Source organism: Podarcis raffonei, chromosome 8 (genome assembly GCF_027172205.1).
Source record: "Podarcis raffonei isolate rPodRaf1 chromosome 8, rPodRaf1.pri, whole genome shotgun sequence".
NCBI lineage: Eukaryota > Metazoa > Chordata > Lepidosauria > Squamata > Lacertidae > Podarcis > Podarcis raffonei.
This window is the reverse complement of record NC_070609.1, coordinates 22,782,375-22,809,300: the sequence shown is the minus strand read 5'-3', so window position 1 is coordinate 22,809,300 and position 26,926 is coordinate 22,782,375.

The window sequence follows — 26,926 nt, the reverse complement described above, 5'->3', positions numbered from 1 at the left end:
GGGAAAAGTGAGTAGATTGTGTAGGCAACTGAGTGCTAGATATGGCAAAAGTAGAGTGGCAGAAGGAAAAAAAACCACAAGGGGACAAAAATATGGTGATTCATTTATCCATCCATCCCTATCTCCACTCTAAAATGGAACAGAACTATACTTACAGCACAACCCTATTTTAAGTACTAATGCAAAAAAGTATTTGTTTATTTATATCAAAGATGTATATACCTCTAGATTGTAAGAAAACCTCTCAGCGGTTTACAAAAGCATGAAATAAAATATTATAATTATTGATTTAAAAACTGTCAAAAACAAAACATTCCAAGGATTATTAAAATCAATGATAGCTACATAAAAAAAGCACATTCAACTTCCAAATGCCTGGATAGGCTTGCTTAAACAAAACCGTGTCAAGCAGGAGTGAAAAGGAGAACAATGAAGGCAGCTGCTTGATATCAATAGGCAGAGAGTTCCAAAGTGTAAATGCTGCCACGCTAAAAGATTGATTTCTTACAACTGTGGAATGAATATTATGCGACCCTTGCAACAGTGCCAGTTCCACAGATTAAAGCAGTCAAGTGAACATACATGGGTTAAGGCAATTCCACAAGTCAACTGGTCCCAAGCTGTTAAGGGTTTTATAAACAACAGTAATACCTTGAACTTGGCCTGTTAGTAAGTGGCCAATCAGTGCAGGTCTCTTAGCTGAGGTCTTATATGCAGACAGGGTGTCATTCCTTTCAGCAATCATGCTGCAACATTCTGCACTAATTGTATTTTTATACAATAATTGTATTGGCTTACGGCTGCAATGCACACAATGTGGGGCTTCCCCCCTGCTTGATCAAGCAGGGGGGAAGCCCCACATTGTGTGCATTGCAGCCGTAAGCCAATCCTGAAGTCACCAGTACCTGAACTACTGTAGTTAAATTCTCCCAGTCCAGGAATGGTCATAGCTCTCAGGTAAAGGTAAAGGTAAAGGTAAAGGGCCCCTGGATGGTTAAGTCCAGTCAAAGGTGACTATGGCGTTGCGCTGCTCATCTCGATTTCAGGCCGAGGGAGCTGGCGTTTGTCCACAGACAGCTTTCCAGGTCATGTGGCCAGCATGACTAAACCGCTTCTGGTGCAATGGGACACTGTGACAGAAACCAGAGTGCACGGAAATGCCATTTACCTTCCCGCCACAGTGGTACCTATTTATCCACTTGCAGTGGCATGCTTTCGAACTGCTAGGTTGGCAGTGCTGGGACAGAGCAACCAAAGCTCACCCCATCATGGAGATTCGAACTGACAAGGCCAAGAGGCTCAGTGGTTTAGACCACAGCGCCACCCGTGTCCAGTCACAGTTCATAAAAGTTCTTTCTAGCCACTGAAGCTACCTGGGTCTCTAGTAATAGAGCTGGATCTGAAAGCACCCCGGAATTCCATAGCTGCTGCTCCTGCCAAGAACTCATTTGGGAATATATTTTTTCCTGAAGATTTGGTGCTGCTTGTTTAAAGCGTGTTTCTTCCCATATTGCTGGGACGCTTACAAAATTCTTCCTGACTTCACTGCAGATCAGGAGAGAGAAAAAAGGCAGCTTTCTTATTTTGTTCTTGCTGGTACTCCATCTTCAATCTGTCCCACCCTTCCATCGTATTGCATGCCATCATGTCTCACTCCATCAAACTGTACATATTTTGTATGGATTTTGCAAAATATAAAATAAACATTTTCCCCCAGTGCATCTGCCAAAGCAGTTGACTTGAGTTTCCTATTTCAGTTGGTATGCTGTTTTAATGTGAGTTTCCTTTCAATTGCATATTTTAATGATAGACGTTGATATTTTAACATTTGTGTAACTGGCCTTTTTTACCAATAAATATCAGAGAAAGCTTACTCTTCACATAAAACGAATATTTCAGAGCACACGTTTTGTGAATCGAGAAAGCATTGCAAAAGCTGGGGAGGTGTTGTATCCAACTAGGTGGTGTGTTTGGGCCTCTTTATGGAGATTGCTGAAGGAAAAGGAGGGTGGAATTAGACTAGTCTAACACTAGAACTCACGGACACAGCAATGAAGCTAGTACGTTTCCGAGCACAATTCAAAGTGTTGGTGCTGACTTTTAAAGCCCCAATTGGCCTCGGTCCTGTATACCTGAAGGAGCGTCTCCACCCCCATCGTTCAGCCCAGACACTGAGATCCAGAGCCGAGGGCCTTCTGGCGGTTCCCTCACTACGAGCAGCCAAGTTACAGGGAACCAGGCAGAGGGCCTTCTCGGTAGTGGTGCCCGCCCTGTGGAATGCCCTCTCACCAGATGTCAAAGAGAACAACTGCCAGACTTTTAGAAGCCATCTGAAGGCAGCCCTGTTTAGGGAAGCTTTTAATGTTTGATGCATTATGGTATTTTAATATTTTGTTGGAAGCTGCCCAGAGTGGCGGGGTATGAATAATAAATTATTATTATTATTATTATTATTATTGAAGATTCAGGGCAGATAAAAGAAAATACTTCTTCATGAAGCACATAGTTAAACTATGGAACTTTCTCCCTTGGGAGGCAGTGATGGATAGGAACTTGGATGGCTTTAAAAGAAGATTAGACACTCACGGAAAAGGCAGCTATCCATGCCTACTAGTCATGATGGTTATGCTCTGCATTGTTTCCGAATACCAGTTGCTGGAAACCACAGGAGGGGAGAGTGTTCTTTGGGTCCTCTTTGTGCTTTTACCACAGGCGTTTGGTTGGCCGCTGTAAGAACAGGATACTGGGCCATGAGATGGTTTCACTGGACTGATCAAGCAGGCTTTTCTTATGTTCTTAGAGAACTCATGTGACACCAGAACTGCTGGTAGGGCTATCTCCAGACTTCTAGGTCCATAAAACTGGTAGTGGAAACAGCGGGGGGAAATGTGTTAGGATATTGATGTTCCGTTCCACCTTAACAGATATGTGGAGTTGTTGTATGTCACATGTCTGTTTACCTTCCAGCCCAGCCTGCTGGGAACTTCGTTGTGTGTATAGCTTTTGCTTACGCTGTTTGCTTGGACACGAAGGGGAGCAGACATGTTTTCCCTTTGTTCTGTTGCTGAATAAAATGCCTGTAAAAGGCGAAAGATTTATACGATCTGAAGAGAAACCAGAGTAAGCCTGTAAATACGCTTTAAGGTAAAGGTACCCCTGCCCGTACGGGCCAGTCTTGACAGACTCTAGGGTTGTGTGCCCATCTCACTTAAGAGGCCGGGGGCCAGCGCTGTCCGGAGACACTTCCGGGTCACGTGGCCAGCGTGACAAAGCTGCATCTGGCGAGCCAGCGCAGCACACGGAAACGCCATTTACCTTCCCGCTAGTAAGCGGTCCCTATTTATCTACTTGCACCCGGGGGTGCTTTCAAACTGCTAGGTTGGCAGGCACTGGGACCGAGCAACGGGAGCGCACCCCGCCGCGGGGATTCAAACCGCCGCCCTTTCGATCGGCAAGCCCTAGGCACTGAGGCTTTTACCCCAGCGCCACCCGTGTCAGTATGCTTTACATAGCCTCTAATCTGCCCTTCTGTTGGGAAGAGTTCTTATCTCTACTAGCTTTCGTGCTCAGCCTCTGAAGGTGTCTGAGGCTTGAGTCGCAGTTACATGCTGGTCCAAGGACTGGAGTTTGCCCGGCTGCCAGCCAGTGGGCTGGAGCCAGCTGGGGGCCTGCCAATTGCCCCCGTTTCCTTGAATGCATCCCAACAAAATGAACCCTTGCACCTTGAAACCTTTCACCTCCCCAGCACTTCTTCTTCCCCTTCTATTTTCAAGTCTTTAACACCCCCCCCCTTTTGTAGGCTCAGGTTCCTGGGATCTTATGAAATACCTCTTGGATTCCCCCCCCCCCCCCATGCATGCTTTCTCTCCTCTGGTCCATCTCCCTCAAGACAGGACTTAGAAAATAACTCAAAAAATGTGGATTGAATAAATCTACTGGAACCATAGTGTAACGGAGAACTTTGACTGTCCTTAATGGGAGTCCCATCCAGAGATCGTGGAGAAAGAAGTCATCTGTCTCTGTCTTGCTTGCTGACACAGCTCATTCCTCCTCCTTTTTTCAAATGAGCAGAGGGACTGGCTGCTCTCCGTAGTCACTTTTTATTCATTACCTTTCCACCTTGGCAGTCTGCAAGGCACTTGTTTCATTTTTAGGGCTGGGGCTTGCAGATGCCAGCTGCAAAGGTATACATCTTGTGTGAGCCATCATCACGGCAGGCCGCTTAATGCTAGATGCTCATCCCATGCAGCTGTAAACAGGTGCAAGGGAGAGGGGAGGGGAATGTGTAAGAGTGTATATACCATTCTGAGCCAATGTTTTTTGGCTGATTCTATTCTGGCAAGAAAACATGCCACTTAAGAAATTAGGCAGGAGAGGGAGAATTTCAGCCAAAGGGGGGTGGGGTAAAAAACTAACCCCCTAAAGTTTGGGTGTGTGAACCTTACTTAATTACTTATTATTTTTCAAATACATACATACAATACAGTGGTACCTTGGTTTTCGAGCTTCTCAGAAGTTGAACGTTTCGGTTTTCGGATGCCGAAAACCCAGAAGTAATTGCTTCTGTTTTTGAACGCTTTTCGGAAGTTGAATGGCTTCCAGGGAGTTTCGTTTTTCCTTTTTTCTCCACTGACTTTGCTGACCGCCCTTTGCGTCTTGGTGGTAGAACGTTTCAGAAGTCGAACGGTCTTCTGGAATGGATTACATTCAACAACTGAGGTACCACTGTATTACCAACTGTATAAGATATAAAGGCACCCTATAAGAAACAAACAGCAAACTATTTAACAACAACAGCAACACAATAATGTTTCATTTGTTATCTGCTCTTCACCCTAAGAGTTCTGGATGGGACACAACAATTTAAAATACAACGTTCTACAGATGGACAGACAGACATATTGCATTTGAATTACTCATCTAGATTGGATTTGAAATTTCTTTTGTTTATTTTTCCCCCGCTAGTGCTCATGGGAGGATGTTATGTCATGGGCACAAAGGTATACAGGATTAATGCCAGGCACATCAACACACCATTGTAATGGCTCTAGGAGTTTCCATTGATCAACAATAACTATTATGGAATCATCTTTAGCTTTCTGCCTCTTAAAAAAAAAGTAAAGAATGAGCATCACATCACTTTGCATAACAGGATCAGGCTTATTAGCTTAAGTATCGTCTCCTATATGGATCCTGCTCTTTCCCCCTCTGCACTGTGTGCAGACATTAAGCACATGAGCCTGGACTTGAATAAATCTATTTTTTTTCCTCCCAAAATAAATATGGCTTACGGTGGAGACATTAGTCATGCTCAGGGCATTAGCTATGTCCATGGATAGTAGGGTAGGTATACATGTAAACCCTGCCCCAAAGTCCCCCTGAAATAAAAGCAAACAACACGAGGCAGGTTGGAATCATAGCAAGAGAGACAAGGAATCTGAGAGCCCTATTCCATTGGGTTCCCCAGTCACACAAAAGATCAGGCAGTGATGCACCCAGGGGTGTGGAGAGCTGCCTAAAAGGAAAGGGAAAGCAGAATACACTGGAGAAAGGGAGAAAGTCTAAAAATTGTAGCTCTGGAGCAAGGATGCTACTGTTTTTAAACCCATCTTCAGATATATTTGTGTGTGTGTGTGTGTGTGTGTGTGTGCTGCTTTAAAACTATTTTAGCTCTTTTATAATAAAGTTCGTAAGTTGCTCTCTGACACTCATGTAGAAGGCAATTCATAAATTAATAAAATAAATAAAAGAGCTGGTTTTCCATCCTTCCTTTCCTTCTTCCTACCCGCCTTCTAATTTTAGACTTGTTGGTCTTTTTAAACCATTTTGATTGAATGCCACCTTGCTGACCAGAGGAAAAAAATTCCAGTTTATTTATACTTTTTCACTCATCCCCCTCCCTCCCACTGATAAATATTAAATCAATCAGAATGCATTCCACATGAATAAATAAATGCCATGTCCCATAATACTATAATAGTCTGCCTCAGTGTGCTGAGGTTTGTTTAGGTCATATCCAATGGTAGTCTTACTCAAAGTCAACCCACTGAAATTAATGTATGAGTCTAAGCTATGTCCATTAATTTCAATGGGTCTACTGTGAGTAAAAATGTATTAACTACAACACTTGCTTGTTTGTTTTAATAGAATGCCCCTCCCTTTTTCAATTGTAATCTTTCTTTGCAAGTGGGGGAAGATGCAATCCTAAAAAACTGCGCTTCCCCTTTAAGGGCTCCATCCCACTTCTAGTGCCACGCTCCGTGGAAAAATTATCCTCCCTCCACCAAATAACTTCAGCATTTCAACTATTGGAAGCTGGATTTGCGGGAGATAACCAGGCATGGCTGCGTGCCCAGTTCCAACAAAAGACGGATGTTCTAAAGCCAGGAAAAAACCATGCCAGCCATTAAGGGAACTACAATGCAGAACATTTTAAAGTTAATTGGTTTTGCAATTAAAAGATGCACAGAACATGTGATGCAATTAATTTTACATAAACTTGGTCAGGAATTAAATGCAAACGTACTTGGTTACTTCTCTAAATGGAGCATATGCTTGCTTCCAGCGCAACCTGCTCCTTTGCATATCAATGCGGGAGGCGGCCACAGGGGGTATGGCTCAAAACACAGACCTTCCTGGGAGGCGGTGCAAGGAGATTTATTTATTTACTTTCTAAACCGACACCACCACACATTATTTCCAAGATGTTCAGATCTGATGCACAGAGGCCATCTTGGGGGAAGCAGAAAGGATGGGGCCTTGTGTAAAGAGAAGTGGCTTTTGCCACTGCATTGGGATGTATAAATTAACACGGTTTAATTGTTAATCCATCGGCATATGGTTTTCTGCTGATAAGCGTACACAGCCATTTGGACGTGATTGGCTAATTAGCTGTTCCTAATGTTCAATGGCTCAGAAAAAGGTAGGCCTCCCATTCGCCACGGCTGAGGTTGGCTTCATTGTCACAGTCATATCCCTCCCTTCCTTAATGGGGGATCTTTGGGGTTGTCTCATTTTATCCCCAAGGCTGTGGGGTGGAGAAACTTGACACCCTCTCCTCCAACAGCACTTCACATATGAAAAGAGGGAGATTTCTCTCTACTTGCAAAAGGGTTGGCTACAGGTTTCGGGAGGGACTCGGCAAAATGCCTTCAGGTACCTCCGCTCCTATGTCAGCAGATGCTAACACAGAGACTACAAGATGGAGTATAAAGTTTTCTCCTTCTCCCATAACACTAGAAACCAGAAACGTCCAACTGAACATTTGAAGATTCAAAAAAGCCAAAAGAAAGTACTTTGCACAGTTAAATTATGGTGCTTGCTCCCATGAAAGGCAGCCACCAACCTGGATGGCTTGAAAAGATGGAAAATTAATGGACCACAGAACCTAGGACCTGCCAATCAGAAGGTCGGTGGTTCAAATCCCCACAACGGGTTGAGCTTCCGTTGCTCAGTCCCTGCTCCTGCCCACCTAGCAGTTCAAAAGCACGTCAGAGTACAAGTAGATAAATAGGTACCACTCTGGCGGGAAGGTAAATGGCATTTCCATGCGCTGCTCTGGTTTGCCAGAAGCGCCTTAGTCATGCTGGCCACATGACCCGGAAGCTGTACGCCGGCTCCCTCTGCCAGTAAATCGAGATGAGCGCCGCAACCCCAGAGTCGTCCGTGACTGGACCTAATGGTCAGGGGTCCCTTTACCTTTAATGCTAACCCTGATGGCTATGTCCTACCCCCACTGTCAGGAGCAGTATACTTCTGAATGCCAACTGCTGGAAACTGCAGGAGAGGAGACTGTTTTTGCACTCAGATCCTGTTTTGGGGAATTCCAAAGGCATCGGATTGGCCACTGTGAAAGCAGGATGCTCCACTAAATGAGCCACTGGCCAGACCCAGCAGGCTTTTATTAAGCTTCGAGTGTGCTGACTTAGGATGGTAGCAGCAGTAGACATCAGCAGCACTTTGATCCCTTCTTAGGGGCTGAGATTTGGCTTTTTGCTTTTCTAGGGACATGGGAACCTGCCTTATACTGCATCAGACCGTGGTTCATCTAGATTTGTATTGTCATTCCCAGCCCTACCTGGAGTTGTCAAGGATTGGACCAGGGACCTTCTGCATGCAAAGCAGAGGCTCTATTACATAGCTGGGGACCCTTTGGCCCTCTAGATGTTGCTCAACGGCAGCTCCCAGAAGCCCCAGGAAGTGTGGCCAATGGCCAAGGATTATGGGAGTTGCCATTCAGCAACATCTGGAGGGCCAGAGCTGCCAACACCTGCAGTAAAAAGGTAAAGGGACCCCTGACAATTAAGTCCAGTCACGAACGACTCTGGGGTTGTGGCACTCAGCTCGCTTTAAAGGCCGAGGGAGCCAGCATTTGTCCGCTAAGCTAAAGCCCTTTCCAAGTTTCCCACTGCTCCAACTTAAAATTATTTTGGGACGTCATGGGAAATTTAAATCACATCCTGTGAACCCAGCCACTTGGTGCTGATTGAAGTCCTGTTTGTTTGTTTGTTTGTTTGTTTGTTTGTTTGTTTGTTTCCAATGGTCAGTCCTGCCAAGATCCAGGCAGTTTCAAGAGAGTACCATATTCTAATCCCAGGACACAGATCAGGTATAACTGAGCCTCTCCAGCCCTTCATTGCACCTTGCTGAAGTATCGTCTCTGCTTTGTGCTTTGCCAGAAACACATTATTCTTGGTTGTTTTACTTATTTTTACGCTTTCAAAAACATTTGTACAAGTTGGTTTGAGTTCTTTTTTCTGAGGAGAGCAAAGTAACAACAACAACAGCAACATAATTCTCTGTGCTAAACATATCCAGTTAAGTCAACTGTTCTTCAGGGGACATGGCACTTAGTTAAAGTAACTTAGTGTTTGGCAATAGATGCACAAGAACCAGGTGTTGCACAACAACCTTCAAGGCAGTATTATTATTATTATTATTATTATTATTATTATTATTATTATTATTTGAATTTATATTACCTTAAACCCGGAGGTCTCAGGACAGTTCACAGAACAAAATCAAAATATAAAACCACAAAATATATAAGCAAAATAAAAACAACCACCCAATAACCCCCCCCCCAAAAAAAAATTTTAAAAGGGCATAGGATGTCCCAGTAGCATAGCATGGGTTGCCAGTGCCCAGGGCCACACAGGGGAAAATGGATGGAGTACACATGCACATTCAACTACATAACAGCTTCCACATCATCTAAGAGATTGCAGCCACAGAGATAAGAAAAGGAGAGTTGTTCTGTTGCCTGGTGAGGTCACTCCTGGTTCACATGGAAAAGCCATTTTCAATGGAGCCCACTGATGGAAGCATGCAGCTGTCTTGAGGCAGCCCCAGGTGTCAAAATATTGTGCCCCCTAACAATTTTGCGCCCGGAATGACCATCTCTCTGCCCCCCCCACCAAACCACTGCTCCAAGGAAACCATGATTGGAATCTCACTGCAGATATGTTTAAAGAATGAGGATGACATTTAATGATTTTATGGCAGTTGTGCACACAGATGATAGCCCAGTAAAAATGAACAAAGAGAGTAGCAGTCATCCCATTGGGGCTGTGCATTCCTGAGAGTGAATGCAAGGTCATCAGAGGGACAGGAGAACTAGTTTTACGTGCAATCACCCAGCCTCAAATTCACAGAAGGTGATTCTGTTTCACACTATGCTGCCAGCCTCCTGGGCTATTTATCCAGGACTGTTTATATGCGTGGAACACAATATTGGCTTCAGCATGCAGAGCCATTGCGATTTGTTTAGAGGCAGGCTGTTACCAGAGAGAGAGGCTCGAAATGCAAGCATAAGCTGGTGGGCATAGATCATTAATCAGGCCGTAAAAACTTAGATTCCAACAGAAATAGGCAGGAGCCTGATTCTGCAGTAAAAAGGACTTTAGCCAATCTCCCTGTGGCTTCCTCTTGAGCCTTAAAAAAAAACCACCCAAAAAACAACAACCATAGAGCTGATATATTAGCGTTCCATTGCAGATGTCCTCTGATGTTTTCTGTGCTACATACGCCCACAGCATTTTTCTTGAGGTTTCAGATTTACTAGCAACCAAGGAAAAGGACAGCGGAAAAGAATATTCAGAATAGCAGCTATTGTATTTTGTGTGTGCATGTTTAAGAGTCTATTTCACATCCAGTGTCCAAGTGTATCCCATTCAAATAGTTTCCCTTCCAAAATTCCATTCCTTTCCCTTCGTATAACTGTGGGCTTACCCTACTGCTCACATATAGGGCTTAAATGTGAAGAGCAAGGAGTCAGGGCCATGCTTTTTGCCCCACCCTGTCACAGAATCATAAAACTATAGCAGGGCGAAGGAGGAAGAGGATCCGGGTGAAGGGTGTAGCCGGGACTGGACACACCAGGGCAAACACACCAGGGACTGGACACACCAGGGAGACATTGACGGACGATGATGGTCAACGCACAGGAACCAAGCAGCAGGACCCAGAGTCAGAGGGGATCCTGTCTCCATGAACACGGCCAGCTCTGAGGTATAGGAAGCAGGGGGAGGCTGAGGCAGGCAAGGGACCATAGCCCAGCTCTCTAGCTGACCAGGTGGGGCTCGCTAGCTCTGGGAGGAGAGGTATGATTCCTCAGCTGGAGCTGGCTCAGAACAGGTGAGGGTCATCCGCCTCCTCAAGCCCAGATGCTGCAATCAGCATGCAAAGTACCAAAGGGAAGCAGAGCTGAGGTGCTGGGTCTGCTCAAGCCCATGTTGATGGACCTTGTTTTGGCTGCTCCTGTGTCCCGACTGCTGAACTTCAGAGTTGGCTTGCTTGGATTGACCCTGGACTGTGTTTCCTGACCTTTGGACTTCTGGATTGACCCCTGGTCTTTGAACTTTGGACTTGACAGATTGACTTGCCACCAGGTAGGCCAGGGGTTCAGGGCCTGGGGTTCAGGATAGAGACTCCAAGCATCAGCTAATCCAACACTCTGCAATGCAGGAATCACCGCTAAAGAAGTCTGGGAGTCATCCAACCTCTGCTTTAAAAATTGCATACAAACATGTGTATGCTCAATAAACTAAAATGCTGCTCGGTTTTCATGAAGGCTTAAAAAAATTAAAGTCTGCAGACAGATGTGGGAATGCAGAGAACTGGAGGCTGCAAAAATAAACAGGAAATGAAATTGACAGACTCAACTATCCCTTTTGATATGCAGAGCAGATGCACTGCGGCTGAGCTACACCCTTTCCCTCTACTTCTGCTCAGATACAGAAATACAAATGCAGAAATATTTTAAGTCAGCAGAGTTCTCTCATCCAAAAGAAGAGAAGCCCACAGCAGAAAGTTTGGGGTGAGGCAGATAACTGCATTGGATGCAGCTTCAGGCTGTAGCTTCAGGGACACATCCCACATTATAGTTGCACCCACAAGCCTCAAAGTCACATTTGGTGGGGATGTGGGAGAGGGGATGTGGTGGCTGCTTCCAGACTTCGGAACTCCTCTAGAGAGTAGGCTGTCTCTGTCAAGGTCCAGTTTATGGGCGGTTGAAGTCCTGGTGGAGGATGTCGGGACCGGGGGCAAGACAGCAGGGTGGGAGCAGGAACCAGAGTCCAGAAACCGGGAGTCAAGAAGCCAAGGGTCCGAGGATCAGGAAGCAAGGAGTCAAGAAGCCCAAGGCAGGAAGCGTGTTGCTGTGGCAAAGAGCCAAAGCGAAATGCTGACCTTATATCCCTTCCCGGCTCTTGCCACCAGGTGCTGTGAGTTATCAATCGGCCTCACCTGTGTGGCCGCGCCTTGCCTCTTCAGAACAAACTTAGGAAAGCCGCAGTCCTGTAAAGCCCAGGGCCTGGCTGTTGCAAGCACTCCCGACAGTCTCCTTCCTTGTCCTCCCACCAGCAGGTAAAGACTGTTTTGCTCCAGCAGGCTTTTGGGAATGGACTGCTTCGTGGGGCAAAGGCTTCTAATAGGGCTGTGCTGTTTTTTACCACCTGCGTTTTATATGTTGGAAGGTTCAGGACAGATAAAAGAAAACGCTTCCGCTTGCATTGCATGGTTAAACTATGGAACTCACTTCCAGAGGAGGCAGTGATGGCCACCAACTTGGATGGCTTTAAAAAAGAGGACTGGACAAATTCATTGATGGCTACTAGCCGTGATGAACTGCCCTGAGATCTCTGGGTATAGGGCGGTATATAAATTCAGTAAATAATAATAAATGGTGGTGGCGGCTATGCTCTGCCTCCACAGTCAGAAGTTGTAATGCTTCTGAATACTAGTTGCTGGAAACTACAGGAGGGCTCTTGTGCTCAGGTCCTGCTTGAGTTAACCACAGGCATCTAGTTGTTCACTGTGAGTACAGGTTGTTGTTGTTGTTTAGTCATTTAGTCGTGTCCGACTCTTCGTGACCCCATGGACCAGAGCACGCCAGGCACTCCTGTCTTCCACTGCCTCCCGCAGTTTGGTCAAACTCATGCTGGTAGCTTCGAGAACACTGTCCAACCATCTCATCCTCTGTTGTCCCCTTCTCCTTTGTGCCCTCAATCTTTCCCAACATCAGGGTCTTTTCCAGGGTGTCTTCTCTTCTCATGAGGTGGCCAAAGTATTGGAGCCTCAGGTTCACGATCTGTCCTTCCAGTGAGCACTCGGGGCTGATTTCCTTAAGAATGGATCAGTTTGATCTTCTTAAGAATGGATCAGTTTGATCCATGGGACTCTCAAGAGTCTCCTCCAGCACCACAATTCAAAAGTATCAATTCTTCGGCAATCAGCCTTCTTTATGGTCCAGCTCTCACTTGAACTAAATAGGTCATTGCCCTGGTCCAGCAGACTCTTCCTATGTCCCTATGCTCTTATGGCTTTTCTTTCCTTATCATGCCTGTCTTCTACCAGTTTGTAAATTCATTGGGGAGGAACACATTTCTGCACGAAGCCTTGCTTGCTCATTTAATGCAGGCTTCTACAAACATTATGGGAAAAATCTAAAGTGCAATTAAATACATGTTTTTACATGCCTTCTCTTGAGACATAGTAACCTGCTCTGATTAATGTCTTCCTTTCTCCCTGGGATGCCATTTACCACCCAAGAACAATGAAATGACAGATGATACCATGAGAGGCCATCTACCATTCCACTGAGTATCAACACAAACTGTTCACCTGTCCTCATTAGAAATGCAAATGAGTCTTATTTTTCCACACCTGGCTGTCACACTTTTTTACCATCATAATATACTTTAATTTACTTGTTTTATTATTCCAGAAGCAATAGAAGAGGCAAGAATAAGGTGCATAGAATGAAACTGTTTGGCACAATGAGCTGCATTGGTCCATTATGATGGGTGGGATACAAAAGTATTTGCTGTGGGTTGACAAATCTGTCAGTTTTAGAGTTGTTTTCAGATTTGGTTCAGTTCAGTCTCTGCAACAGTCTTGTGAAAGAAGTGAGCAACAGTTAATCAATGCTCTTCTCCAGTCTGGAAACAAAAATTTACAAAATGAAAGTGTGTGTGTCTTGCAGAGGGAGATTTTCTGAGCATCAGAGACCTTGTAAGGAGGTCTTTGAACAACTCTCAGCACCCTTGACAAACTACACAAACAGGCAGTGCCCCAGGTTTGGCTGCTTATATGGGCAAGGGGGCTGGCACAGCCCAAGTCCCAGCCTACATCCCCATTCGCCAAAGCAGGGTGCAGGCTAGGATCCAGTTCCTGATAGCCGTTGGGGCCCCAGTGGAGCCTCTGCCATCCTGCACCAAGAGGGGTGAGCAGGCTTGACAAACTACAGCTCTCAGGATTCTTTGGGGGAAGTCATGATTGTTTAGCACAGTATGATACAGTTTTAAATGTGTAATACAGATGGGCCCTTGGGGAGGGTGTGTATGCTGGGCAGAGTCTGAGGCACCCCATAGAGAGGCCTGGAGGGATGGATTTAGCCCCTTGATCTGAGGTTTCCTATCCCTGGGTTCACATGCAGATGCCAGAGCAGAGTTCTTCTCTGTTGCTGTAGGACAGGACCGCTACTAATGGGTGGTAGTGGAAGAAACCTCCTAATGTTGGGAGGTGTTCAGCCATGGGACAGAAAAGTCTCTGGAGCTCGTGGGCTCTCAGTAGCTGTAGGTGTTTAATCTGAGACTGAACAGCCCTCAGTCTTGGCCCACACAGTTAGATAGGCACAGGAGGGGACCACCCTTGCTTAGTTCCTCTCCATCTTGTCCCAGAACTGTTGTTCAGTGACATGCAGTCATATTATTCTGGTCAGGTTTTAGGCAAGATGAATTGGGCTCTCTGTTGGCACACATTGCCACAGGGTCTATTTCCCCTCACAGCTGGGTGAATCCTGGTAGACTCAAGCTGATTATGCATGGCAACTGCCCATCTCCAGGCCTCTGAGAATCCATTGCTAATTGGCCACACTTAAGCAGTTTATAACTGGAGTGTCTTTGCATACATGGAGGTATGTGCACACACACAATATTATATTGGCATTTCTGCCTTGTAGCGACATATCTGTCTTAAGATTATTACTTTGTTGAGCAAAGCCATAAATATCCTTCCTTGGTTTGGGCAAACACATGCCAGGTAATTAATGAAGAGCACAGCATGGGTTCAGAAAGCATACAATGGCAAACGCCTGAGAACAAAATGGAACTTTCCATGCTGAAACAATCCAAAATGCGGCAAAGCCCTTTCCCTGGAATCAAACCGGTGCTTAGAAAATGCCCCATTGCTTAGTGGTGTTACACCAAACCTTGCTTTATCATGACGGTAGTTGTTTGATGGGTTTATCATGACGGTAGTTGTTTGACGGTAGTTGTTTGATGATGGGCATTGTATTCTAACCATGGCTTATCACTAGATAAAAGACAATGCAAAACCTCAGAGCAAAAGTTCACACCTCCTCCTTCTCCTTACCCTCTTCCCCCACTGCCTCCTTGCTTCTTCCTTGCCCGCATTGCCCCCAGCAGCGGAGCAAGCTGGTTGGGCACCTGGGGCTGCACGTGTGCCCTGTGCCTGGGGCCAGCCGCCTGTGGGGCAGAGCCAGCCAGGGGCGGATGTTCTGCGGGGCCTCAAGGAGCTTGCCTGCCTCCTCCCACTCAGCTGCCCTACAGCTGGGGAGGAGGCAACGGGTGGACTGTTTGGGGCAGCGTGGAGCCTGTGGGCACCCAAGCCACTGTGTCACTCCCAGGAGAGACGTGTGGCTCAGGCATGCTGCAGGCCCCGCCATAGCTGTCAACTTTCCCCCTTTTTTTTAAGGGAAATTCCTTTATTCCATATAGGATTCCTCGCAAGAAAAGGGAAAAGTTGACAGCTATGGGTCCCGTGGTGAGTGCCGCCTGGCATTTTGTCACCCCCCTCAGTGGTGACACCCGGGGCGGTCCCCCTCCACCGCACCCCCTTCCTCTGCCCCTGATTGCCTCCACCCTGCTCCACTAAAATGGCTCCAGTGTGGGCACTCCCTACCTATTGGGGGTCCAGCAAAACACACTCTAGGTTTGAAAACCTAAATCTTGGTGTTTTTTGTTTTTTAACAAAAAAAGACAATACTAATGATTGTGGGAGATTTTGCAAGAGAAACCTCATTTTTCACGAGTATGAAAGATACAACCAGACTCACCCTTCTGTTCAGCAATTGTTCCCAACCCTAGTCTGGACCACGTGTGTACTTTATTCATTTGCACCCAACAGGCGTCCTATGGTATTAGATGGGAAGCAAAATTGTGTTTATCTCAAATAACCACACTGTGTGTAATTAGTTCTTTAGTTTCAGCAGAATAATAAACTCTGCTGGTTAATGGCATGCCATCTTTTCCTGCTAGAGAATTTACATCCCAGAGAAAGAATAAAAAGCTAAAGGGACGTTTTGCACCCTACCTACCACACAGTGTGGTTTCTGGAAGTGTCTACTTTTGTGGGTAGCTAGCCAGTCACTATGCACTTTCAGATTTGTCAATCCAGAGATTTAAAAAAGAAAATGAAACTATATGAAGCAAGAAAGTAATGGGCAAAATATGCTATTTGGTCCTATGCCCATAATGAAGACAAGGGAGCAAACCTCTGGAAGAAATCAGGGCCAGATATTTATAAATACAAAATCTGCAGTAGGATAGAAAAGTAATTACCATATTTTTCCATGTATAAAATGCCCCCATGTATAAGACACCCCCTGCTTTTGGGGACCACAAATTAGGAAAATGGGGGGAGATGGCCCAGAGTTGCTGAGCTTTCTGGGGGAGGATTGCCAAAGTTGTTGAGCTTTCAGGAACGCCCCCAAAATCACTCACCCGACTCTGCCAATCGCGCACTTCACAGAAGAGAACAATCGTCTGCCCCCTTGCTGGCAGCAACCACCAATCACACGCATAATTGCCGCAATGGCAGCCAATCTGCAGCAGCCCTTGACGCAACCACCTATCAGCCACCCAATTGCCGCTCAAGCAGCCAATCCTAAACAGCCCTTGCAGCAGCCACCAAACAACCACCCAATCGCCGGACCAGCAGCCAATCCTAACCAGCCATTGCAGCAGCCAACAGTGACCCACTGTTGGTCGCAGCTGCAACCAATCGCCCATCCCCCATATGCACTATTTGTGTATAAGACGCCCCCCTCCACTTTTAACCTTGTTTTGGAGTAAAATGACCTCATCTTATACATGGAAAAGTACGGTACTTCACCCTGCTGCAGAGATTTTGAGAAGATATTATCCTCACAGAGCATTTGCATGCAGAAGGCCCCTGGTTTGTTTCCCAACATTTCCAGGTCGGACAAGGAGAGAACCCCAATTGAAACCTTCACGAGCTGCTGCCAATCAGTGTATGATACTGCAGGGGCTGGCATGTCTCATTTGCCAAATAGGAAGTGCCACCTTAGCCGACTGCTGCTGCCGGTAGCAGTATACACCAGCATCAGCACCACTTTGGGGCAGGATCTGGCCTGATTTGGGCAAAACCTTCCCTAAATCACATGAGATCTTGTGTGCTCAACAAGATCTCACATGATTTCAGATGCGCTTTCCACCGAAATTGGTGCTGATACTGATGCAGCTTCTGCACCCATGGCAGAAGGGGTGGGGCAGGCAGGGCCCCATAGGCCTGTCACCTCAAGGGCTTCTGCTGCATGAGGCAGCTGCTGGCTAAACCAGTGGTATGCCTCAGTATGTGGCAGTTTCCTATGACCCTCGCCCCTTCCTCCTCATTACTGAACCCTCCAAGGTGCTGAAGGGTTCCGTTTTTGAGGTCAATGTGACTTCCAGTGCCCAAGGATCCTACTACCCATTTCTCAAAGCCTGAAAGCTGCAGACAGCCTCCTTTCTTTACTATGGCAATTTATGGATGAGGAAGCTGTATTCCTCCAGATGCTGTTGAATTTCACCTCTCATCAGGCCTAGCTAACAGCCAATCGCCATGGATGATGAAAGCTGTAGTCCAGGGACCTCTGGAGGGCCACAGGTTCCCCCTCCTAGTTTAGAGAAATCACCGATGTGTCCAAATATTCCCTTCCCCTAAACCTGCACTGTGCATTGCTGTAGCCAACAGTGGATACCACATTGTTAGAATTCCTGCTCCATGATTGCAGTCATGGGATTGTTGTCTATCACATGATGGTATATGTTTTGACTCCACAGAGTGGGAAGTGACGGAGAGAGGATGTTTGTTTTACTGTGTTCCATGAAGTGGGACTATTGTCCTTTGTTCTTTCTCTTGGCTGTCTGATGCTAGAGAGAGGGAGCCATGTTGCAGTGCTCCGTGTATGCTTATATGTAAATAAAGTAGATTAGCCAAAATGCTGAGTTGCTAAGGTCTGTTATGCAAGCTGCAAAGACTCTGCAGATCCTTAAGTGTGCCGATGTCTGTTGGCATCGGTTGCTGTGATGTTAGGGCTGAAGAAAGCTTTTGAAGCTCCCAAACGATCAACCAGGAAGGAGAGAACATGCCAGTCGGGCATGTGTCTCTGCCAGGGTCCTACTCAAGAGTAGGACGAGCTCCTGACACACATGTCCAGTTACCTAAGCCTTTCCCCCCCTTCCCCTACTTTGAATCACTCATCCTTGGAAAGATATCCGAAATATCAGCAATCATTGAGCTGAATTCACTCAACAGAGTGTGTGAGAAAGTGCATAACCCCCAATTGTTGTCTCCCTAGCATAACCTTTAATTTTCTTTTCATAACAAAATACTAATATTATACATTTTCACCTGAGTTGTTTGTTGATTCTCCAGAGGAAATTTCGCTTTCCCCCACTCAGGTCTGTTTCAATGTAAATTATGCTTGATGGTTTTGAATATTAGGATTCCTCATTATTTATTTTTCTCTTTATTTGATTCTCCTCATGAATCGCTTCCCATAAAATATCTTGAAGTCATTCCACAGTAAAAACAGGAAATGTGAAAACAATTTAAAACAATCCCTTATGTGTGTTTTTTAAAAACAACAACAACAACAACAACAACTAAACATAATTTCATATGTAAAATTGATATAAAATCCAATACATTCAGTATAGTGGTTAAAGTATTGGATTGGGGCTATTTGCCGCGTTGATTTCTATTGTGGATATGGGAACAACATTGTCAATTTATGCTCTTGTTTCTGTTGGAATTCTCCAACATCCCTAAGCTAGCTAGACCAGAACCCTTTTGTATTCAATGATGTTTTTCTTTTACTATCAGGGAGTTATTTTAAAAGGAGAAACCACACACAAATTTCACCCACCATCACCATTGCCATCTGCAGTGGCCGTGGTCAATTCTACGGTCTCAAGCAGGCATAGGCAAACTCAGACCTCCAGATGTTTTGGGACTACAATTCCCATCATCCCTGAGCACTGTTCCTGTTAGCTAGGGATGATGGGAGTTGTAGTCCCAAAACATCTGGAGGGCCAAGTTTGCCTATGCCTGGTCTCAATATTCCATCATCTCCTTCTGTTCACACATGTATTCCAAAGCTAATAACACCCACCCACCCCAGCAGAGGGCACAGAAATATGCCCAATAGCTATGCAAAAACTGTGAGACAGTTCCCTACCCCTACGATGCAGGAACCATATCTGGAAAGGAATGCCTCGCCTTATACTTTCGAATTTAAACAAATACTTTAAACAACTCCAGAAGTGTTTGCATTTGAACACCCTTTCATCTTTTAAACCTTTCATTCTCTTCCTCTCCCCCACAAAAATTCAGTGTTGAATTATAAATTCAAATTTTCCTCTAAAGTTATTCCTTTCAGCTGCCACTGCGTGGGACCCTTGCCAAAAGCAATAAAACCTAATTGCATGTTCCATTGGAAATCTTGTTCCTGTTCCCTGATTGGAGGGCCAATGTAAAGAACCAGTTGAAAACAGAACTGAGCAAGCTCAGGCTGGATTTTGTTGCTGCCGCAATGCAATTCCTAAAATCGGAGGTCATGAGCCTAGTTCTGCTGGCCGGCCACTCCCAGTAAGAGATTCCATTCCGTTCCATGGCATCAGGCTGATTTAAAGTTGGAGAGAGCCTAAAACCCCCCTTTTGTGGATTTTCTTGCTTTTTTAAATGACTTCAGCTGAGAACATTAATGCTGGTTGAATGTAGCTTTTTCTAAAAGAGCGATTTTGCAAATGTAAATTTATTTCAGCATTTCCAATGCCAGACACTCCTCTTATCGGTATGTTACAGTCCCAAGCATAAATATTAGAAAGCAAACCCTTAGAGAGATCCTGTGTATACATGAGCTAAGCACTCCAGCCACCGACTAATCCGGGCAAGGAATTTCAAAACATGGATTATTCTTGTATTAATTAGGTGAGATAACCAGAGACTAGGAAACACAGATAGAGGGGTGGAGAGACCATCCTCCTCACCGCTGTTCTGAATTAGGAGAGCTTCTCTTCACATGTCGATTCTGAGTTGTCAGCAATGAAGAAACCTTTCTAAGAGCAGACACACAAAAACACCATTTGGGTGCATTTTCAAGCTAGTAGCACACCCAAGAGTCAAAAGCTAGCATTAGGTAACCAGGCATTCTGAGGTCCAGATATTTCTGGTGTGAGAGAGACTTACAGGAGTGTTGCACATTGGTAAAGCAAAACAGTGCATCCTTAACTTGTGTATGTGTGCTTCTATAAATGTATGTGGTGTGTCTGTCTGTCTGTCTGTCTGTCTGTCTGTCTATAAATGCCAGCAGAAAAACTTCTTTCCATCATGGGTGTGGGCTGAGTGAGTTGCAACAATTCAGCCCCATCCCCTTGCCCCAGGGCACCTCAGTGGAAGCTGTTGCCTGGCAACTGCCAATAAGGGAAGACTTGCCTCCTTCATGGGCTCAGTGAGTTCCAGCTGTTCAGGGATGGGGGAGAAATTTGACTTTGTTCCTCACTCACACTTCCTGAAACGATACGTGAACTGAAGTGCAACCATCCTTACAAACTTGCACCTCTCAAATTTGCAGCGCAGTTCTCCAAGCCATGTGTACGAAAATGCATACATATTAAATGACACTGTGTGTGAAAATGAATGTGTTTATAAATAGGCACATACCCAAATGCATACACAAAAAGGTATATATTAGTTAACACAGCATGTTTTCTCTTGGAAAGTGGCACAGAAAACTTTTAAAATAAATTGTGGCACTGTTACTAGGCTGCTAACCTGTGGACCACAGGATGTTGGATTTCATCTCCCAACAACCAGAGGCAGCATGGACAATGATCAGGGATGATGGGAGTTGTAGTCCAACAACATCTAGAAAGCACCACATTGGCTGCACTTGTCTTAGAGCAGGCATAGGCAAACTCGGCCCTCCAGATGCTTTGGGACTACAATTCCCATCATCCCTGACCACTGGTCCTGTTAGCTAGGGATCATGGGAGTTATAGTCCCAAAACACCTGGAGGGCTGAGTTTGCCTATGCCTGTCTTAGAGCTTAGAAGCAGGCAGGGTGACAGCTACATACAAGGACCACAAACCACAGTTTATCTGATTTGGATATAAAAATGAATGGTGGTTATTTTGATCTATGAAATGGTGGAATGGAGAAGAGATAAAAGTATGGGGTGGGGGAAGCATGCTAGGCCAAGATGCAGCCTCAATGACCAGCCATGGTTTTGCTCGCTATCAAAAAAAAAAAGGCTAAATTCTTACTACAATCCAGCCAACATTTTGTGCCCCTGCCAGATGTTGGATGGGCTATGCCTCTCATAATCCCACCTAGAGTCTGACACCAACACCACCTGGAGCGCCACTGCTTAGCCATCCCTGGCTACAGTTTCTATAACCTTAGTCTGGCTGGTATTTTAGGGTGAAAGAACTTTACAGTATAGTGGTGCTTCCATTAACACAAGAGGCTGGGAAACTGTAAAACCATCAGCTATTACCCTATCAATGTCAATTATTACCCTTCTAAAGCACCTAATAAGAGTGGAGGAGCTATGAATTCTTTGTGTCAAATAAGCGTTCTCTTTACATTTAATCAGTTGGTTATGTTAATTAAATATGAATTGATTGTAACTGGCATTAACTGAGATGGAGATTGCACCCATGCAATTAGCTCAGAATAACACAGCCAATAAATGTGAAATCTTATTAATATAATAACCTTGCAAGGAACATTTAGAGGGTTTCCCCTTCCCCTCCCACTTTGCAGTTGGGTAAACTTGTCCATTGCGAGTTACATATCAATTAACACCTATTTAAGAAGATTGTTATTTTTGCTAGCTGCTCTCACCCTTTGGCATTTCTTCCTGAATTAAAATTCCTCAGTTTTCTGTTGTATGGTCCATCCATCCGTCCGTCCCCCCCCACACACACACATTTGAAATTTAGTTCTGTATATATCAATCTTATATATCATATTTTGCTCTCTCACTTCCTTCAGATATCCATGTAGTTTCTGAGGGTGCTGAGATTTGTTAGGAGACCCCCTATTCCCCTCACAGAACCACAGTGGTTTCACAGGCAATTCCTCTTTCCAGGGAACTCTGGGGACTGTAGCTGTGAGGAGAATAGGGGTTTCCTAACTCTCAGTACCTGTAGCAAACTATAGTTTCCAGAATTCTTTTTGGGGAAGGTATGGCTGATTAAAGAGTTGCGATACTGCTTTAAATATATAATGCAGATGGGGCCTGAGGGGAAGGAAGAATAGAACAGAACAGCCTGGCTAGAACACGGAACAGGAGCATCAAATACTGCAATGTTTTGTTACACTTGTAAGGATGCTATTTTGGACAAGTTGACTGCATTCTCCATTGCGAAGAGTGTGCATGAACATTGACTTGGCAGCTTCTGGGACTCCATATTGAAGCCCCCAGCTGAAAGCTCTTAGCGGTTGTTGACAATTTTTGCTCTAAAATTTGTGGGTGGGTTCCCTCCCTTTTCTTTCTGCCAGTTTTAATCTAGTGTGAAACATTGGCAGGACACCTATTCCATATGGCACCAGCGCATTAGGGAAGATATGCTTGCCTGTCTCCTGGAAGAGAAAATTAGTTTGGCTCTGGACTAGAAACTCATCAATTCTGTTGGAATTAGAAATGTCAATATTAGCTCTGTTTGCTCAAAAACACAAAAACCGGGGGGGGGGGGGGAGTGATTTGCTGGCTTCTTGGAGGAACTACTCTGATGGGATCTAAAATGGCAAGATCTGTCAAGCAGTTGCTGTCTGGTGCACATAACCGCAGAACACATTTTATCCTTCAGAATCTAATGACTTGTACCAAAGGCAAATCTTGACCACTCAGCCTTAGACAGCCAAGTCAGAATTGGAGCGTTTGCTTTGCAAAAGCTGTTGACTCCCAAGTATGCCAAGAAAAGAGAAACAGGTTGTTATAATCTGCTACTGGTATCAGACTAGAGATATGCATTCATTTGCAATATGAATAAAGCAAATGAAAGTGGTTTCCCATTCCTCCGGGGGTTCATCTCGTGCAAAGGGGAGGAAGATGGCCCATTGCAGGAGACAGGACGGCAATGCAGGTGGGGTGCCCCTAGGGAGCAGGAAGATCACCTGTTGCAGGAGATGAATCCCTGGAGGACTGTGACATACAGAAGCATTGTTGGTACTAAAGTGTTAAGAGGTAACAAGTCGCTCTAATCACTGAGCAGCTGGAAGTCATTAAGCATCCAAGAATGTGAGTTAGTTTGTATAAATAGTCAGTTCACTCAGTTTGTGGCCGGTGGGCTGATATGAGTTAGGTTTAGAGTAAAGTTTTCTTTATGCTGGAGATAAGAGCATGTGTGCTTTATCTCCAGGGTTTTCTTCTGTAAATAAAGTTTTTTTTCCTGAGTTCCAAAGTGCTTCCTCCAGGATTCTTCATTGAAAGGTACTGACTCTCCTGCCTTCTTAAACCGCTGCACAAAATTCTCTGCTGAGATAAGATTTATGGCGTTGGAAGCGCACTGGATGTTTACTTAACATTAAACTAATTAATTTAAGTGGTTTCCCATTCCTCCAGGAGTTCATCTCGTGCAAAGGGGAGGAAGATGGCCCATTGCAGGAGACAGGACGGCAATGCAGGTGGGGTGCCCCTAGGGAGCAGGAAGATCACCTGTTGCAGGAGATGAATCCCTGGAGGACTGTGACATACAGAAGCATGACTGTCAGAAGTCATGCTGTGCCACTGGAGCTGCAAAATCGATTCCATGCTATCACCTCGGACACAGATTCTGGGCCAGAGGAATAAGGGCAGCAGTAGCAGACCTCAGAATATACCAAGGTGGGTGTGGAAGGTACAGTGTACAGAACAATTCCTGGCACTCCCCAGAGGAGGAAGAGACATGTGGTAGTGATCAGTGCCGGATTTACGTACAGTGGTGCCTTGGTTTGCAACCGTTTTGGATTACAACCATTTTGGATTACAACCACTTCAAACCCTAAAGTGTGTCCCTTCTTTTGGATTACAACCCATTTTTTTGGATTACAGTCATACTTCTGGTTACATCTGCTTCATGTTACATTCTTTCAGGTTACGTCCCGCGGCTACCCAGAAGTACCGTAAAGGGTTACTTTCTGGTTTCGCCACTCACACATGCCGAGATGCTCAAAATGACATCACGCGCATGCGCAGAAGTGGCAAATCGCAACCTGCGCATGTGCAGACGTGGGTTGTGTTCCTTTCAGGTTGCGAATGGGGCTCCAGAATGGATCCCATTCACAACCAGAGGTACCACTGTACAACCATTTTTTATTTTTTGGGAGGCCCCATTGGCGAAAGCACGCCTTGGGTTGCAACCTGTTTTGGTTTACAACTGCACCTACAGAATGGATTATGATTGTAAACCAAGGTATCACTGTATAAGCTAAACAAGCTATAGCTTAGGGCTCCACTCTCTTGGGGGGGGGGCAAAAAAATGAAAGAAAAGAAGCTGTATGTACATTTCCAAAATATAAGATAAAAAACAAATCAAATAAAACCTACATACAGCTACAGTGTTTTGTGTTGTGTAGGCTCCTAAGTAATGGGCCCCGCCTGCTAGCCTGCTCCCTAAAATATCACTGGTTTATGAATATAAAAAATCATTTTAAGTTAGAGCGTAATAATTATTTCACTATTAATATACTTCTTCTTAATTGTATTTCACTATTAATATACTACTTCTTAATTGTATTTCAGTTCAACATTAACTGTGATAAAATACAAATTTTGTTATGTGCAAATGGCTTTAGATACCTTTTAGGTCCATAAATTACCATATAGCATATGTTCAACACAAAAAACAATGACAATATGTTGTTGACAAAGGACAGCTGGACATATAAAGGGCCCCATTACCTTCAGTAGTTTAGGGCCCCATCAAACCTAAATCCGGCCCTGGTAGTGATAGGTCCCTAATGAAGGGTACAGAGGCAGCAGTGTGCAGAGGTAACAAGAAGTCCTAGGAGTAGGGTTGCCACTTTTGTTCTGGAAAAATATTGGACAGGAGGCGGGATTTGGGGGGGGTGAATTTTTCCCCCACCAGGTGCTGAAATGACTTCCAAGCAATCCATTACAATCTATTGCTGCCCAACAGGACAGCCCCTCTGTTGATGGTCTTGGCCCATGAGGAGAGAGGCTGGATAGCTCACCTGGTAGAGCATGAGACTCTAAATCTCAGGGTTGTGGGTTCGAGTCAGCATTGGGTGAAAGATTCCTGCATTGCATGGGCTTGACTAGGTGACAGTCGCCACCCCTTCCAGTTCTATGTTTTTATGACTTCTATGACCCTGTAGAGACATCACCTTGCCAACAAAGGTCCGTATAGTAAAAGCTATGGTTTTCCCAGTAGTGATGTATGGAAGTGAGAGCTGGACCATAAAGAAGGCTGATGGCCGAAGAATTGATGCTTTTGAATTATGGTTCTGGAGGAGACTCTTGAGAGTCCCATGGACTGCAAGAAGATCAAACCTATCCATTCTGAAGGAAAGCAGCCCTGAGTGCTCACTGGAAGGACAGATCCTGAAGCTGAGGCTCCAATACTTTGGCCACCTCATGAGAAGAGAAGACTCCCTGGAAAAGACCCTGATGTTGGGAAAGATGGAGGGCACAAGGAGAAGGGGACGAGATGGTTGGATAGTGTTCTTGAAGCTACCAACATGAGTTTGACCAAACTGCGGGAGGCAGTGGAAGACAGAAGTGCCTGGCGTGCTCTGGTCCATGGGGTCATGAAGAGTCGGACACGACTAAACGACTAAACAACAACAACAACAACAACATGACCCTGTAATTTCCCCATAGCTGTTCTGGCATACAATTCTTTCCTGCCTTTTACATGGATGGAAAATGAGGACATCAAAGTGCACATAGGCATAAAGGGTGGTGACCTGTATGATTATGTCCGCTGTTGTGTCACACCACACCCAGTTGTGTGAATGAAATGTAGCATGACATGGCGGCATGTCTATTATTAAAAGAAATAAATCACAGTTCCATATTGCAGAATGCAATGCAGTGCACAAGAAATGCTAGAAACTGGGACAAAAGTGCTAGCTATATAACCAGGAAAACTAAAATAATGCAATATTCTCCACATCTGAATGCTCACATAGTCTCATTTATTTTATTTAGCTCATACTTGATGGCTTTGCTGTCAAGTTTAGCATCTCCTCTTTTGATTGTCTTTGTGTTCTTTTCCTTCTCCCTCTCATCTATTTATGCTATGATTATATCGTAATCCTTAGTTAATTTTACCTTTGTACCACACCGAGCCATTTTAGGCATTTTATAAGTTTTTAATTAATCAGGCCATTAAATAGAATCATAGAATCATAGAATCATAGAGTTGGAAGAGACCACAAGGGCCATCGAGTCCAACCCCCTGCCAAGCAGGAAACACCATCAGAGCACTCCTGACATATGGTTGTCAAGCCTCTGCTTAAAGACCTCCAAAGAAGGAGACTCCACCACACTCCTTGGCAGCAAATTCCACTGTCGAACAGCTCTTACTGTCAGGAAGTTCTTCCTAATGTTTAGGTGGAATCTTCTTTCTTGTAGTTTGGAACCATTGCTCCGTGTCCGCTTCTCTGGAGCAGCAGAAAACAACCTTTCTCCCTCCTCTATGTGACATCCTTTTATATATTTGAACATGGCTATCATATCACCCCTTAACCTCCTCTTCTCCAGGCTAAACATGCCCAGCTCCCTTAGCCGTTCCTCATAAGGCATCGTTTCCAGGCCTTTGACCATTTTGGTTGCCCTCCTCTGGACACGTTCCAGTTTGTCAATGTCCTTCTTGAACTGTGGTGCCCAGAACTGGACACAGTACTCCAGGTGAGGTCTGACCAGAGCAGAATACAGTGGCACTATTACTTCCCTTGATCTAGATGCTATACTCCTATTGATGCAGCCCAGAATTGCATTGGCTTTTTTAGCTGCCGCGTCACACTGTTGGCTCATGTCAAGTTTGTGGTCAACCAAGACTCCTAGATCCTTTTCACATGTAGTGCTCTCAAGCCAGGTGTCACCCATCTTGTATTTGTGCCTCTCATTTTTTTTGCCCAAGTGCAATACTTTACATTTCTCCCTGT